This window comes from Dendropsophus ebraccatus, chromosome 2 (assembly GCF_027789765.1).
Source record: "Dendropsophus ebraccatus isolate aDenEbr1 chromosome 2, aDenEbr1.pat, whole genome shotgun sequence".
Lineage (NCBI taxonomy): Eukaryota > Metazoa > Chordata > Amphibia > Anura > Hylidae > Dendropsophus > Dendropsophus ebraccatus.
Window position 1 is genome coordinate 80,842,431 of NC_091455.1, and position 16,567 is coordinate 80,858,997.

The window sequence follows — 16,567 nt, forward strand, 5'->3', positions numbered from 1 at the left end:
CCCATGTGCTATAAGGGTCATATCAGTAGGTTACAGACTTATGTTACTTTTCTCCTTTAGGGAATGTGTACACTGAGTAAATAGGACGGAAAGTCCGTCGCGTAATCCGAAGCTCACACCCGCTCACGGACAGCGGCGGACGCGCGTCTCTGCCCGTGCCATAGACTTCATTCTATGCATGGGCGGATTCCTTCCTTTGCCCAAAGAATGAACTTGATCATTCTTTGGGCGGAGGGGGGAATCCGCCCGTGCATAGAATGAAGTCTATGGCATGGGCGGAGACGCATGTGCCCGCCGCTGTCCGCGAGCGGGTGCGAGCATCAGATTATGTGACGGACTTTCCATCCTATTTACTCAGTGTGCACATACCCATAGGGTGCGTTCACATGTAGAGGATCCACAGCAGATCAAAAACAGATTTGATGGTGGAGGTGTTCAGTTGTTTAGATGAAATCTGCTGTGGATCCTCTGCGAAATGTTAGGTGTGAAGCTACTCTTAAGTGCCGGGATGGCAGGCTCCCGACCCCCCGCTACAGCCCCCTATACTTACCTGATCCCGCCGAGTCCCGCTTCTGGATCCGGTCGGGTCACGGAGATATCAGCCGCTGCAGCTCGGCGCGCGCGCTGAGAGATGAGTCCAACGCTCATTGAGAATGACAGGAGAGTCCAGCGCTCCGTCATTCTCTATGAGCGTTGGACTCCTCTCTCAGCGCGCGTGGCGGGCTGCAGCGGCTGATATCTCCGTGACCCGACCGGATCCAGAAGCGGGACCTGGTGGGATCTGGTGAGTATAGGGGGCTGTAGCGGGGGGTGACAGGTTCCCTTTAAGCGGAATCAGTTTGAGCAAAATGCTGTGAAACACAAGTAATTGTAAGTTTAATGCTACAAAAATTTAGCAGATATCTAGACTAGACATTCCTGCTTAGATATAGATTATGGGGTATATGCAGATTCAATCCTAGTAATAGGAGGAGGGCAGGGGCATAGTTAATGTCCCCTGGGCCCTGGTGCAAGAGGTCCCCCCCCTCCTCGACCAAGCAATGCTCTTGGTATATATATATATATATGCAAAAAAACTCACTGCATTCTTCAGTGTGAACTGGGGCCAGTAGCTGCACCAGGATCCACTGGTGTAAACTTATATAAATGTCCGAAAATGCTGCAGCACTGCACAATTTGAACAAAAAATGTATTTTCCCATAAAGTGAATAGCTTTATGGGAAAATAAACACAGAGCTTTCCATTTGAATTCTGGAGTGAATTTATAAATATCTCCCTATGGCCCCTTGTCTCACCTTACATATAATAATCCCTTTATACTGCCCCCCCCCCATACTATTGTTTCCCACCCCCTACCCTTTCACTATTACCTCTTTTCTCCTGCATGCTGTATACACAAAGCTTTTTCTTTTTTTAACCTTGGGGAACTCCTACCCAATAATGTTCTACAAAATACAAAAAAAGTCATAGAGGGACTCTCAGGTGACATCTTTTTTCATCTGAGGCATCACTTTCCTTTTCCTCTCCATCCAGCCCAGGCCACCATGATTTCTTACAGCTACAATTCATCTCTTCTGAACCTGTGAGACAAGCATTTTAGGCTCCGCACTTATCCAGCAACTTACTTTTTTCCAACTCCTAAGATTCTACACAAATTCCACTTAAGGTGTCATGTGCAGTAAAGCAAGTAGGTATGTGTTGCCCCCTGTATGTAGGATCCCCTGCTGTGCCCCCGTATAGTAATAATGCCCGGTGCCCTGCTTATAGTAATAATGCCAGTGCCCTGCATATAGTAATAATGCCGGTGCCCTGCATGTAGTAATTATGCCCCCTGTGCCCTGCATATAGTAATAATGCCGATGCCCTCCATATAGTAATAATGCCCAGTGCCCTGCATATAGTAATAATGCCCGGTGCCCTGCATATAGTAATAATGCCGATGCCCTGCATATAATAATAATGCCCGGTGCCCTGCATATAGTAATACTGCCCCCTGAGCCCTGCAAATAATAATAATGGCCCCATGTGCCCTGCATATAGTAATAGAGCCCCCTGTGCTCTGCATATAGTAATAGAGCTCCCTGTGCCCCGCATATAGTAATAGAGCTCCATGTGCCCTGCATAAAGTAATAGAGCCCCATGTGCTCTGCATATAGTAATAAAGCCCCCTCTGCCCTGCATATAGTAATAGAGCCCCCTGTGCCCTGCATATAGTAATAGAGCCCCCTGTGCCCTGCATATAGTAATAGAGCCCCCTGTATATAGTAATAGAGCCCCCTGCATATAGTAATAGAGCCCCCTGCATATAGTAATAGAGCCCCCTGTATATAGTAATAGAGCCCCCTGTATATAGTAATAGAGCCCCCGGCATATAGTAATAGAGCCCCCTGTATATAGTAATAGAGCCCCCTGTATATAGTAATAGAGCCCCCTGTATACAGTAATAGAGCCCCCTGTATACAGTAATAGAGCCCCCTGTATATATTAATAGAGCCCCCTGTATACAGTAATAGAGCTCCCTGTATACAGTAATAGAACCCCCTGTATATAGTAATAGAGCCCCCTGTATACAGTAATAGAGCCCCCTGTATATAGTAATAGAGCCCCCTGTATACAGTAATAGAGCCCGCTGCATTGCAAAAAAAACAAACATTATACTCACCTAATCCAGGGATGGCAGCTTGTCTTCTCTCTTGTGGCCTGGCCTCTGCAGCTGTGTTCAGGGATGGAGGGGGTCCCTCAGGTAGGTGGGCGGAGGGCAGCAATTACAGATAGGGAGTCCCCCCATAGCGCTGCACAGATGCCACAGGGAAAGCGGTCTGTCGCAGGGGGGTGGGGCACCGTATCTGCACAGCAGGCCGCTGCGCTCCCTTGAGGTGTCTGACAGTTTCATACCCCCCCCCCCCACAGCGCTAGGGGGGCCCTTCTCGAGTTGGGGGGCAAGAGGCAGTGAAGTGGCAAGAGGGGGCCCCTGCGGGCCCCCCTAGCTGGCGGGCCGGGTCGCAGCCGCAACCGTGGCGACCGCTATAGCTACGCCACTGGAGGAGGGGTAGATTTGCTAGTAATATGTAACATGTTTATGTTTGTTAGAACTATGTATCTGTATCTCAGCAAACTTTACACTACATCTGGATTGGTATTTTTAATTTTTTTTTTAGGTTTTTCATGTTTTATTATTATGTTGTATGTACATGCCATGACTAAGGATCTGCATGTCTGAAACATGTTGACTTAAAGGGGTATTCCCCCCAAAACCTTTTAGCATTAATAGGTTGCCCACCTGTAGCTTTCCATCTTTCCAATATAAAGTTAGTATGGATTCTGCTTTGCCGTTATCTTGATGCATTCACCCCAATCGAATGCAGAGAATCATCAACTCTCAGTCCAACCCGACATGCTCCCTGCTCCTGGTCCCCACCCTCCGAGACGGCATCACGTGTCCTCCATCTCTTCAATATACTGGCTTCTAACCCAGTCCACTGAAGTGAGTGAGGACACTGACAGCTGCTGATCAGTGTCTCCCGACTCCCTCCCCCCAGGTCACCTTTGTGCCCCCCACCCATGAGCTCACCTGTGGCCCCCACAAACAGTCCCTGTGATCGGTGCAGAGAGCCAGCGGTGGCACCTCCCCCCCCCCCCTCTGGGGACTCACCAGGTCACCCGGTCACCAGCAGCGCCTTCACACCTCCCCCCCCGGGAGTCACCAGCGGCAATAACCAGCAGTGGCGGTACCCCGGGCCACCTCCCTCCTACCCCCCGGGAGTCAGTCGGGACGCAACAGGTCATCGGCAGCAGCACCACACCCTGGGAGTCACCAGCGGCAGCGCCCCCCCCCCCCCCCCCCCCCCCGGGACCCCCCACCCCCCGGGAGTCAGCGGCGGCGACAACCAGCTGCAGCGGCTCTGCTATATCACTCATCTGGTTTTGCTATATCACTCTTTTGGCTCTGCTACATCACTGATCCGGTTCTGCTATATCACTCATTTGGCTCTGCTATATCGCTCATTCGGCTCTGCTATATCGCTCATCCGGCTCTGCTATATCGCTCATCCGGCTCTGCTATATCGCTCACTCGCCTCTGCTATGTCGCTCACTCGGCTCTGCTATGTCGCTCACTCGGCTCTGCTATGTCGCTCACTCGGCTCTGCTATGTCGATCACTCGGCTCTGCTATGTCGATCACTCGGCTCTGCTATGTCACTCACTCGGCTCTGCTATGTCGCTCACTCGGCTCTGCTATGTCGCTCACTCGGCTCTGCTATGTCGCTCACTCGGCTCTGCTATGTCGCTCACTCGGCTCTGCTATATCTTGTACATATCAGTTCTGCTACATCATGTACCAATCAGACAAAAGCATTGCATGATGGGAGATGTAGTTTTCTGTCCGGCGCCATGTTGGATATAGTTCGGCTTTTTAAAAACTTGTAACTGTGGAACGGAACCAGCTAGAAACACGGTAGACGGCTCAAAATTCTCAGGGGGACTCGGTGAGTAAAAAAGCTAGGTGTGGGAGCATTTTATTTTTTTTAGCTATTGGGGGGGGGGAATACCCCTTTAACCTTGTGGACTGTGTGGTGTGTTCTTATTACAGTAAAGACGTTTCGGATTGGAACTTCGCAGAGTTGCTGGACTTCTTCCATTTCTTCAAAGGGGTAGATTTGTTTTCCTTGATGCTGTACTAAAGTTCACGAATTGTGTAGTATGACAATTATTAAGTTGCGTAAGTTTCAGCAAACCAATGCGTAAATCGTAAGTAATCAGGAGCCACAATAAGGAATTAGATACGTTTCTACTTGCTAATAATAATACATTAAACATGTAGTACATGAAATCAGGCTTATGCCAGTTGGTAAGAATTATCTAACATTTGTGCCAAAAGCACTCTGATAAGTTGCTGATGATGTATAGGAGTGGGCTTGTACCACATGAAGGCAGCAGTAGCCGAGCAATAAGCTTCTTCCCGTCTGTACAGAGGAAAAGCATGGTCTTTACAGAGGACAATTCAGCTCAAAGTAAAGCAATACAAAAGGCTTTGTTTGCTTTATACAAAAATAAGCAAGTCTAACTTTACTAACAGTTGACTTTTCTGTATGATAAAGGGATAAATAAGGCTCAGGAGGGAAGAATTTTTAAAAAGAAAAAGAAGAAGAGGCACAATATAAAATTAGTTGGGGAAAAGATTAGGAGCAATATGGGAAAATTTATCTTTACTGAAAGAGTAGCAGAACAAACCTCCAGCAGATTTGGTTGGTTTCAGTTTCAGGCCTTATTACACCAACAAATTTATCTAAGAGATCATTGAAGCCAAAGCCAGGAACAGATGCAGGTCATAAAGGAACAATTGAGATTTCTCCTCTCTTCAAATCCATTCCTGGCTTTGGCTTCAAGAATCTGTCAGATAAATCTGTCTGTGTAATAGGACCTGGTAAACCTCCCTGGGATAAACATATATCTAACCTAAGATAATAGGAAAGGAACTAATCTATAAGGGCAGACTAGGTGGTCTTTTTCTGCCAACAATCTTCTATGTTTCAGAATAGAGGAGATGCGTGTTTCCTTATTTATTCTCTGTATGATAAAATTGTCAGGCAATGTTTAACTGGTGCCAGTAACGCACGTTCTTCCTACTCTGGATTTTGTCTTAATATGATCAGTCTTTATTTATGTAAAACATAATTCTGACTCCTTTTAAGCAATGTGCATTAACTATAACTGCAGCTCGGTAGTCTGTGTTATTAAAATGCATAGAGCAGTCATCATATTCTGGGCTTCAGTTGAAATATGTTTTTAATTGAACAGAATTATAGCTATATATTATCAATGTGAATCTAGTTAGAGCTCTGTATTGGCTGGCACAATGGCTCAGTGCGCTGAGAAATGTGAGTAACAAGTTATTTCTGTGGTCGTGAATCTGAAGGCTGGTGTATCCTTCAGAATACATAGCTAGTGACTATGGATAATATATATATATATATATATATATATATATATATATATATATATATATATATATATATATATAATATCTGATATGTGTCACTTGTGATAACTACATTGATTCAGGTAGGTCCAGGGGCTGGCTGGCAAATTTTAGCCCGGGGGGCAAGTACACAGCACTGGCCCATGAGTAGCAGGCTGGCAGCCCATCCTTAAAGGACCACTCTGGCCTCTTACCTCTTACCTATAACATCTTCGGTCCTTCCAGTCATTTGTGACCAAATATCCTACTGTGCCCTGTGAAAGGGTCAGAACTCACTTTCCTGTATAAGTCTATGGGGCGGCTCAGTGATGACACAGAACGGTCCCATAGACAGATGCTAGGAAAGCTGGGTGACCTCTATCATACTGAGTACAAGATGCTGGAAAGCTGGGTGACCTCCATCATACTGAGTATAAGATGCTGGGAAAGCTGGGTGACCTCCATGATACTGAGTATAAGATGCTGTGAAAGCTGGGTGACCTCCATTATACTGAGTATAGGATGGTGGGAAAGCTGGGTGACCTCTATCATACTGAGTATAAGATGGTGGGAAAGCTGGGTGACCTCCATGATACTGAGTATAAGATGCTGTGAAAGCTGGGTGACCTCCATTATACTGAGTATAGGATGGTGGGAAAGCTGGGTGACCTCTATCATACTGAGTATAAGATGCTGGAAAGCTGGGTGACCTCCATCATACTGATTATAAGATGCTGGGAAAGCTGGGTGACCTCCATGATACTAAGTATAAGATGCTGTGAAAGCTGGGTGACCTCCATTATACTGAGTATAGGATGGTGGGAAAGCTGGGTAACCTCCATCATACTGACTACAAGATACTGGGAAAGCTGTGTGACCTCCATCATATTTAGTATAAGATGCTGGGAAAGCTGGGTGACCTCCATCCTACTGAGTATAAGATGGTGGAAAAGCTGGTGACCCCCATAATACTGTGTACAAGATGCTGGAAAGCTGGGTGACCTCCATCATACTAAGTATAAGATGGTGGAAAAGCTGGTGACCCCCATAAAACTGTGTACAAGATGCTGGAAGGCTGGGTGACCTCCATCATACTGAGTATAAGATGGTGGGAAAGCTGGGTGACCTCCATCATACTGAGTATAAGATGGTGGGAAAGCTGGGTGACTTCCATCATTCTGAGTATAAGATGGTGGGAAAGCTGGGTGACCTCCATCATACTGATTATAAGATGGTGGGAAAGCTGGGTGACCTCCATCATACTGAGTATAAGATGGTGGGAAAGCTGGGTGACCTCCATTATACTGACTACAAATACAAGATGCTGGGAAAGCTGCCTGACCCTAATTATACTGACTACTACGCAAGATGCTGGGAAAGCTGGGGTTACTGTATTTTTACAATAGTTTATATCACTCGATGTACTTCTGTATATATGTCTCCTCTATGTACTCCTGTGTAGGTCTCCTCTTGTATATATGTATCATCTATATACTTCTGTATATACGTCTCCTCTATGTACTGCTGTATATATGTATCCTCTATGTCCTCCTGTATATATGCCTCCTCTATGTACTCCTGTATATATATGTATACTCTATGTACTCTTGTATATATATATGTATCCTCTATTTACTACTGTATATATGCCTCCCCCTGTATATATGTATCCTCTATGTACTGCTGTATATATGCCTCCCCCTGTATATATGTATCCTCTATGTACTACTGTATATATGCCTCCCCCTGTATATATGTATCCTCTATGTACTGCTGTATATATGCCTCCCCCTGTATATATGTATCCTCTATGTACTGCTGTATACATGTATCCTCTATGTACTGCTGTATACATGTATCCTCTATTTACTGCTGTATATATGTATCCTCTATGCCCTCCTGTATATATGTATCCTCTATGTAGCAGGGACACATGCAGGCAGGGGCATTTCCGGGATAAGCGAGGGGGGGGGGGTAGCGGGTACAGGTAAAGATGAGGGGTGAGGTAGTACAGGTATAGATATGGGGGGTATTAGTAATACTGATGAGGGGGATTAGTAGTACAGGTATAGATGTGGGCTGTAGTAGTACAGGTAAAGATGAGGGGTGTAGAAGGAATAAAGGTATAGATGAGAGGTGACAGGGGCATACTGGGGGAAACTGGGGCAGCTGGGGATGACTGGGAGAGCTGGGGGTGTACGGGGCAAACTGGGGGGTGAGTGGGGCAGCTGGGGGTGACTGAGGGGGACTGGGGCAAACTGGGGTTGACTTAAGCGGGACTGGGGCAGTTGGAGTTGACTGAATGAGGACTAGGGCAGACTGGGGGTGACTGAAGGGGGACTGGGGCAGACTTGGGCGACTGAGGGGGGACTGGGCAGACTGTGGATGACTGAGAGGGACTGGGGCAGACTGGGGTGACTGAGGGGGACTGGGCAGACTGTGGATGACTGAGGGGGACTGGGGGTGACTCTAGGGGGACTGGGGCAGCTGGGGGTGACAGAGGGGGACTGAGGCAGACTGGGGGTGACTCTAGAGGGATTGGGCAGCTGGGGGTGATTGGGGCAGGAGTGCACATATCCCTCCTCCTCTCACCCCGGCACACAGGTTCCCCTCCCGGCCACACGTGCAGGTCCCCGGTCTCTGAAGCAGGCCACAGGGACTGTAGAGGCGATAGCGTCACTGCCATTACTGGAGCTGTACAGCGGGATCGGGGGATGCAGATCCCGCTGTTCAGCTCCAGGACCCGAAGCAACGTTATCACCACTACAGTCCCTGCAGCCTCCTCCAGAGACCGGGGACCTGCACGTGTGACCGGGAGGGGAGCAGGACATGATATGTATAGCTGGGGCAGGTCAGTCGCGGCTCTGTTAGGCAGACTGCCAACCGCCCTGCACCTCACCTCCGGCCCGACACTCCACGCACCGCCGCCCGCCATGCACCTCACCTCCGCGCCGCCTGCTTGACCTGCACCTCTTGCCCGGCCGCCAACCCGTCACTCTACGCTGCTCCACCTGCAATGATTTTTTGTGAAAATTGAATTTACGGTTTTAATCGAAATTGATTCTAACCTTCTGGGCAAATTAATTTGATTAATCGCCCAGCCCTAACTCCTCTGTATGTATGTATCCTCTATGCACCCCTGTATATATGTCTCCTCCTGTATATATGTATCCTCTGTATGTCTCCTCCTGTATATATGTCTCCTCCTGTATGTATGTACCCTCTATGTACCCCTGTATATATGTCTCCTCCTGTATATATGTATCCTTTGTATGTCTCCTCCTGTATATAAGTCTCCTCCTGTATATATGTATCCTCTATGTACCCCTGTATATATGTCTCCTCCTGTATATATGTATCCTCTGTATGTCTCCTCCTGTATATATGTATCCTCTATGTACCCCTGTATATATGTATCCTCTATGTACCCCTGTATATATGTCTCCTCCTGTATATATGTATCCTCTGTATGTCTCCTCCTGTATATATGTCTCCTCCTGTATATATGTATCCTCTATGTACCCCTGGTAAAGTCCAAGGTTGGAACAGCGGAACCTCCCAGGGATGCACAGTCTCCGTCAGGTGGGCCCACACCTGATACTCAATAGCGAAAAAGAAATGGTGTGGAGACAGCATCCATCCAGTGAAAAAATATTTTTACTTTATTTTAAGCCATTGCATATAAAAAGATTACCGACGTTTCGGCTCTAACACTCCTGAGCCTTTCTCAAGTGTTAGAGCCGAAACGTCGGTAATCTTTTTATATGCAATGGCTTAAAATAAAGTAAAAATATTTTTTCACTGGATGGATGCTGTCTCCACACCATTTCTTTTTCTCTATGTACCCCTGTATATGTCTCCTCCTGTATATATGTATCCTCTATGTACCCCTGTATAGATGTATCCTCTATGTACCCCTGTATAGATGTATCCTCCTGTATATATGTATCCTCTATGTACCCCTGTATATATGTCTCCTCCTGTATATATGTATCCTCTATGTACCCCTCTGTATGTCTCCTCCTGTATATATGTATCCTATATGTACCCCTGTATAGATGTATCCTCCTGTATATATGTATCCTCTATGTACCCCTGTATATATGTCTCCTCCTGTATATATGTATCCTCTATGTACCCCTCTGTATGTCTCCTCCTGTATATATGTATCCTCTATATACTCCTCAGTATGTCTCCTCTTGTATATATGTATCCTCTATGTACCCCTGTATATATGCCTCCTCCTGTATATATGTATCCTCTATGTACCCCTGTATATATGCTTCCTCCTGTATATATGTATCCTCTATGTACCCCTGTATATATGCTTCCTCCTGTATATATGTATCCTCTATGTACCCCTCTGTATGTCTCCTCCTGTATATGTGTATCCTCCTGTGTAGGTCTCCTGTATATATGTATCCTCCTGTGTAGGTCTCCTGTATATATGTATCCTCCTGTGTAGGTCTCCTGTATATATGCCTCCTCCTGTATATATGTATCCTCTATGTACCCCTGTATATATGCTTCCTCCTGTATATATGTATGCTCTATATACTCCTCTGTATGTCTCCTCCTATATATATGTGTATCCTCCTGTGTAGGTCTCCTGTATATATGTATCCTCCTGTGTAGGTCTCCTGTATATATGTATCCTCTATGTCAGGGAGGGGGAACCTTGGCTCTTCAGCTGTTGCAAAACTACAACTCCCATCATCCATGGACAGCCTATCGCTCTCCAGCTATGATGGGAGTTGTAATTTTGCAGCAGCTGGAGAGCCTTGGTTCCCTCCCCCTGCCTTATGTCCTGCTGTGTAGATCTCCTCCTGTGTAGGTACCTTGCTTGCTGCAGACACCATCTTCTCTGTCTTCAGGCTCTTCTAGCCCAGTTGCAGAAGAACCAGCTGGGAGGAGAGAGCGGCCTCTGGTGGCCGGAGGAAGATACTGCCTACAGCAGTTTGCTTTTTACCATAAGCCTCTTAGGCTTATAGAAAGCATAGTGGCCATACAGGGGGCGGGGCTTAGCGGTATGGGGGCGGGGCTTCGGCGGCCGCTTCCATCACAGTCCGGATCCACCACAGCCACAGGTAAATATGACTGAAGAGGGCGGGGCTGTAAGCAGGGGAGGCGGGGCACTGAGGACTCCAGCCAGCTGTCAGCAGCCATGCGGCCCTGACAACTGGGGGAAGAGCGGCCCGGGGGGCATGTGCCCCCCTGCCCCCCGGCCCAGCCCGCCCCTGGGTAGGTCATGCCTGGATTTAATCTTTCTGTGATTTCCTTTTCCATGATTAACCTGATTGAACTGGTACGAGAAAAGTATAGGTTATTCATAATACTATAATTTATATTAAAGAGCTAAGAATTAGGAATTGTCTCCAGCCTATCTGACACGTTGTTTAAAGGGCTTTTCAGGGGATTTTACCATGATTAAATAAAGGTTCCAGCACTTCTAAGTAGATCCAAACGTATTTCTTTATTGGAGGGTCCACATTAAACCTGATTACAAACAGCCATGATTAATGCTACGTTTACATGAAGCGATAATTCGCCGAATTGATCGTTTAACAATTTTGTAGCAACGATTTGGTTTTCATAACGATCAGCGTTTAGACGAATAACCGTTAGAAAATTCGTAAGAAAAATCGTTATTGCGATTGTTTTTAAGATCGTTTAAGCCCATCTTTTATATAGGGTGAATCTTTCAAAGATTGTTTACACGAAGCGATCTGCGAATTTTTAGCGAACGACGAACGATGATTTAAGAACATGTTATAAGATCAAAATGAATGATTTTTCACTCATCGCTTGATCGTTTCTGTGTTTACATGGAACGATTATCGCTCAATGCGATTGTTTTTGCGAGAATTCAAACGATAATCATTCCATGTAAACGCAGCATAAGGCTGCGTTCACACTACGTATATTTCAGTCAGTATATTTCAGTCAGTATTGCAACCAAAACCAGGAGTGGATTAAAAACACAGAAAGGCTCTGTTCACACAATGTTGAAATTGAGTGGATGGCCGCCATATAACAGTAAATAACTGCCATTATTTCAATATAACAACTGTTGTTTTAAAATAACAGCAAATATTTGCCACTAAATGGCGGCCATCCACTCAATTTCAACATTGTGTGAACAGATCCTTTCTGTGTTTTTAATCCACTCCTGGTTTTGGTTGCAATACTGACTGAAATATACTGCTTGAAATATACGTAGTGTGAACGCAGCCTCATGGTGCGTTTACACAGGCAGATTTATCTGACAGATTTTTGAAGCCAAAGGCAGGAACAGACCATAAACACGGAGCGGGTCATAAAGGAAAGACTGAGATCTCTCTTCTTTTCAAATCCATTCCTGGCTTTGGCTTCCAAAATCTGTCAGATAAATCTGCCTGTGTAAACGCACCATAAGATTGGGAAGATGGAAACACATCAGCTATCTGTAACACATATCTGTAACTAGGTTTTAACTTTGTAACTAGGACTCTTCCTCATGGGACAAACTTTTGTGCAGGTGTGGTAAGCTGGACTTATTTAATCATGATGGTCTATCCATGGGAGAGGTCATCAATGTCTGATCAAGGGTTTGCTGCCACCCCCACCAATGAGCTGTCTGGCAGAGCCACAGCTCTGGCATATGAGTGGTCAGAGGCAGGGCCGGCTCCAGGTTTTTGTGGGCCTTTGGGCGACAGAGCCTCGGCGGGCCCTTTTGAGGAGCAAATCATGGCGATATAGGCGAGGAAAGATTTGCAGCAGAAGAAACATGCGGCTGCTGCATATCTTTCTCCTCCTGTATCTCCTGATCTCTGCAGTAGTCAGGACTCTGGAGGAGTCAGACACAGTGAAAGGATATATATATATATATATATATATATATATATATATATATATATATATACACACAGAGCAGGAGCTGTATACAGAACTAGCAGCTCCAGCATGTTATATATATATATATATATATATATATATATATATATATATATATATAAAACATGCTGGAGCTGCTAGTTCTGTATACAGCTCCTGCTCTGTGTATATATATATATATATATATATATATATATATAAGGGATGGGTCCGTACGAACCCGAACCCGAGAGGGTGGATACAGTGGGAGGACCGCCTGGAAAACTGGGATACAACCATAGCCATAGGCTGTATCCCAGTTTTCCAGGCGGTACTCCCGCTGTATCCACCCGCTGCACAGAGTGGGCACACAGCGGGAATCATTTATTTATTTATATACAGAGCAGTAGCTGTATACAGAACTAGCAGCACTAGAATGTAAGATATATATATATATATATATATATATATATATATATATCTTACATGCTGCTGCTAGTTCTGTATACAGCTCCTGCTCTCTTTATGTATGTATATATGTGTATATATATATCATGCTGCATGATATATATATATATATATATATATATATATATACATACAGAGAGCAGGAGCTGTATACAGAACCAGCAGCACCACTCCTGTATACAGCTCCTGCTCTGTGGATAGATAGATAGAAAGTAGATAGATAGATAGATAGAAAGTAGATAGGAGGTCCTGCTGTATACATACATATTACAGCAGGACCTCTATACACAAAACAAAACAACTAGAAACGCCAGCACATACAGTTGACTATTAGTTTACAGAGCCTACCTTCTGCCCTCTATCAGGTCAGGTGTCCGATCACATGACCCATGACATCACCACAGGTCCTTCATACTCAAAGGTCCTTTTCCTACCTACTCGGCTGTAGGGAAGACTTGCAGGAAGACGTGTGCCCAGGGACCCCAGTATGTATCGGCGGGCCCCTAACTGTCACATGCGGCCTCTAGGGGCCCAGTCCCCTCTGTTACTACACTTTTTTTTTTTTTTACTAACAAAAAAAAAAATGTAGTAACAGACGGGAGTGGGCCCCTAGAGGAGCTGTGGGCCCCGGCACTTGCCCTAGTCAGCTGGGTGCTGACGCCGGCCCTGGTCAGAGGCCTCGGCTTCATTCATTGTGCAGTAGTGATGTCATGGTACTGCCTTACAGCCCCATTCAAATCTGTGTAATAAAAAGACTGCCAGATGGGAGATGCCCATACAGAGTTTTAAATGGGGTATCTCCCTCTATTATGGTCATATACCCATATAGATATGGATTGTCTTTAGGAGACTACCAAACTAATAAAATATATCTACATAAATATATACATCTCCCTCACTACCTTTCCTGTATAGTCACTGTAAACTACCCTCTGTAGTTATTATCAGGAATCATATTTGATCATATTTGGCTATAAAGACTAATAGTATTTTCAGCACTTTATGAAATTCTTTATAGATGCTAAACAAAAAAGCAGTCACTAAAGCACCCCATTAGGGGTAGCGGCTTATGCCGCTACTTGTATATTAGTGTTAGAAGGAGTCTATGAATAATGAATGACATATTAAAATGTTTGATCGCTTCTCGGCCATTTGGCTAGGATCAAGTGTAGTATCTGTTCTTATCAGTTTAAGGGTGCCTTCACACGTACTGTATCGCTGCGTTTTGATTTTCACATGATTTTCATGTGAAAATCAAAACGTGCATGTAAAGATCGCGCCAAAAAGCAGCGATAAAGACGCAGCGATACGGTACGTGTGAAGCTACCCTTAGGGTGCATTCACACGTACAGGATCCGCAGCAGATTTGATATTTTCTGAATATCAACATAAAATTTTCTGCGGAGCCGTACTTTACACTGTGAGCACAGCCTATTTTGTATGGCCGCTGTTGGCTGTACAAAATAAACCTGTCAATTATTTTGTGCACCCACAGAGAACAACGGCTGTAGTGTATACAGGGTGTATACTCTACGGGCATTGTTTCATATACTTTAATGTAATTCATCGCTGTCAGTAAACAACAGCCGTTGTTAACTGCAAAAATACTGTGTGTGAATGTGGCCTAAAGGGGATATCCGGAGAGCAAGAAAGGTCCTTCCTCTTTTGCTCTCCGGTGCTTCACTTGCTCCTTCTGCCCATCTGTACATCTGCAGACGGGGGGGACAGGTGCATGTTGTAGGTATTGCATGCAGCTGAAACCACTCCTGCATGCAATGTCCAGTAGCTGATGACATCAATAACATCGGGCAGCTATTGATCACTGCTCGCAACATGAAACTCTCCCCCCACCTTTCTTTGGTACAAAAGTATCAGCACAGAGTGGCAGCCGGGAGCCGGAGATAGTGGCTTAATTTTTATGTCCCCTATCTGGGGACAATATGTTAAATGGATTTTTATAACAACAAAATGGAAACAGAGCTTACTCTGTCCTCTCCTGGCATTGACCTCGTGTTGCAGTGTTTTTTTGTTTTTTTAGTAAAAAAAAATTAAAACATTGGTTTAAATGAAACCCGAATGCTTCCATGCACATTCTGGTTGTGTAACTGGTGTCAGTAAGACATTTAATTGCATTCAAGTATAGCTGTTCTTTCTCAAGAACAGCGTCATTAAAAGTAATCAGCTATTTGTGTTTCAATCTATCTCATTTTATATTATCAACTGCTTTAATGCCTAATTGATTTCCTGCACTGAAACATATACTTGTGTCTGGATGGGGAGAGACTCTTTGGAAAAGGTTATCCTGAGCAGGTTGATTACACACTTGTTACCTGTAATTCAATACAGCAGCGCAGTGTTTACAAAGTCCAGATTTCCTGTGCTGTCAGTTCGGGCAATCAGCTCAAAGACCAAGAGCCTTTTGGAACTAAATAAAAATGAGAAGAACATTCTGGCTGCCAGTAACCCTTCAAAGGTAATTTAACAGGCTTTTGACTACAAGGCATCAGTTGTTGTAGTTGTCTGCTGAGAATGAAATCTGACAATCTGCTGTACCACATTCTGGCACCAGCTCAGCAGGATCTCTTGCTAAACTTCACTGGTCTCTACTCCATCCACAGTGCAGAACAAACCATTGAGGGCATTATTATTATGGATGCGTCTAGTTCATATTTCATGATATTGCTGTCACATCAGAAGTGTCACAGCTCTCTTTTACTGATCAATTAACTTGACAGCTATGGCTATACCTTGGATGCCATTAGTTCCAAATTTGTTCACATGTTATGGAAAAATCACCTTTGCCTCCTACTGAAAACTGGAATACATTTTTGTTAAAAGTGTATAGTGTTAAAAATATAGGTAGAAATTAAAAATAAAAGTAAGATAATTGATGCCGTTATGTTGCCCAATGTAATTGTGTAGGACAGGCTTTGGTTTTAGTAGGCTGAAATTCACCCCCACGCAGGGTATTTAGGGGAATACAGCCACTTTCTTCAAAAAATAGCACGACTCTTGTCCTCAGATTTTGCAGCTTGGTCCCATTAAAGTGAATAGAGCTAATTGTGCTACCGCACACAGCCTGGGAAGAGGGTATTGCTGTTTTTGCAAGAAAGTACCTGTGCTTTTTCTAATACTTGATAACCCTTTTGATTAAATTGATATTCTTACTATACACTGTTTCTTAATCACCTTTTTATTTCTATCTTTTGAAGCTTATTCTGCCAACCTTCAGATTGTAGTGCTCAACTATTTGCTCTTGTCTTCATTGCTTGGCGCTTGAAGAGTTAAC

General features: G+C 44.8%; 1 protein-coding gene and 1 pseudogene across 1 annotated transcript in view; both read left to right on the top strand.

Moving 5' to 3' along the window:
* Positions 1-16,567, top strand: part of ZNF407 (zinc finger protein 407) — a 423,344-nt gene that overhangs the window by 294,624 nt on the left and 112,153 nt on the right. The window lies entirely within an intron of this gene.
* LOC138785003 (U2 spliceosomal RNA) lies at positions 14,415-14,554 on the top strand (annotated as a pseudogene).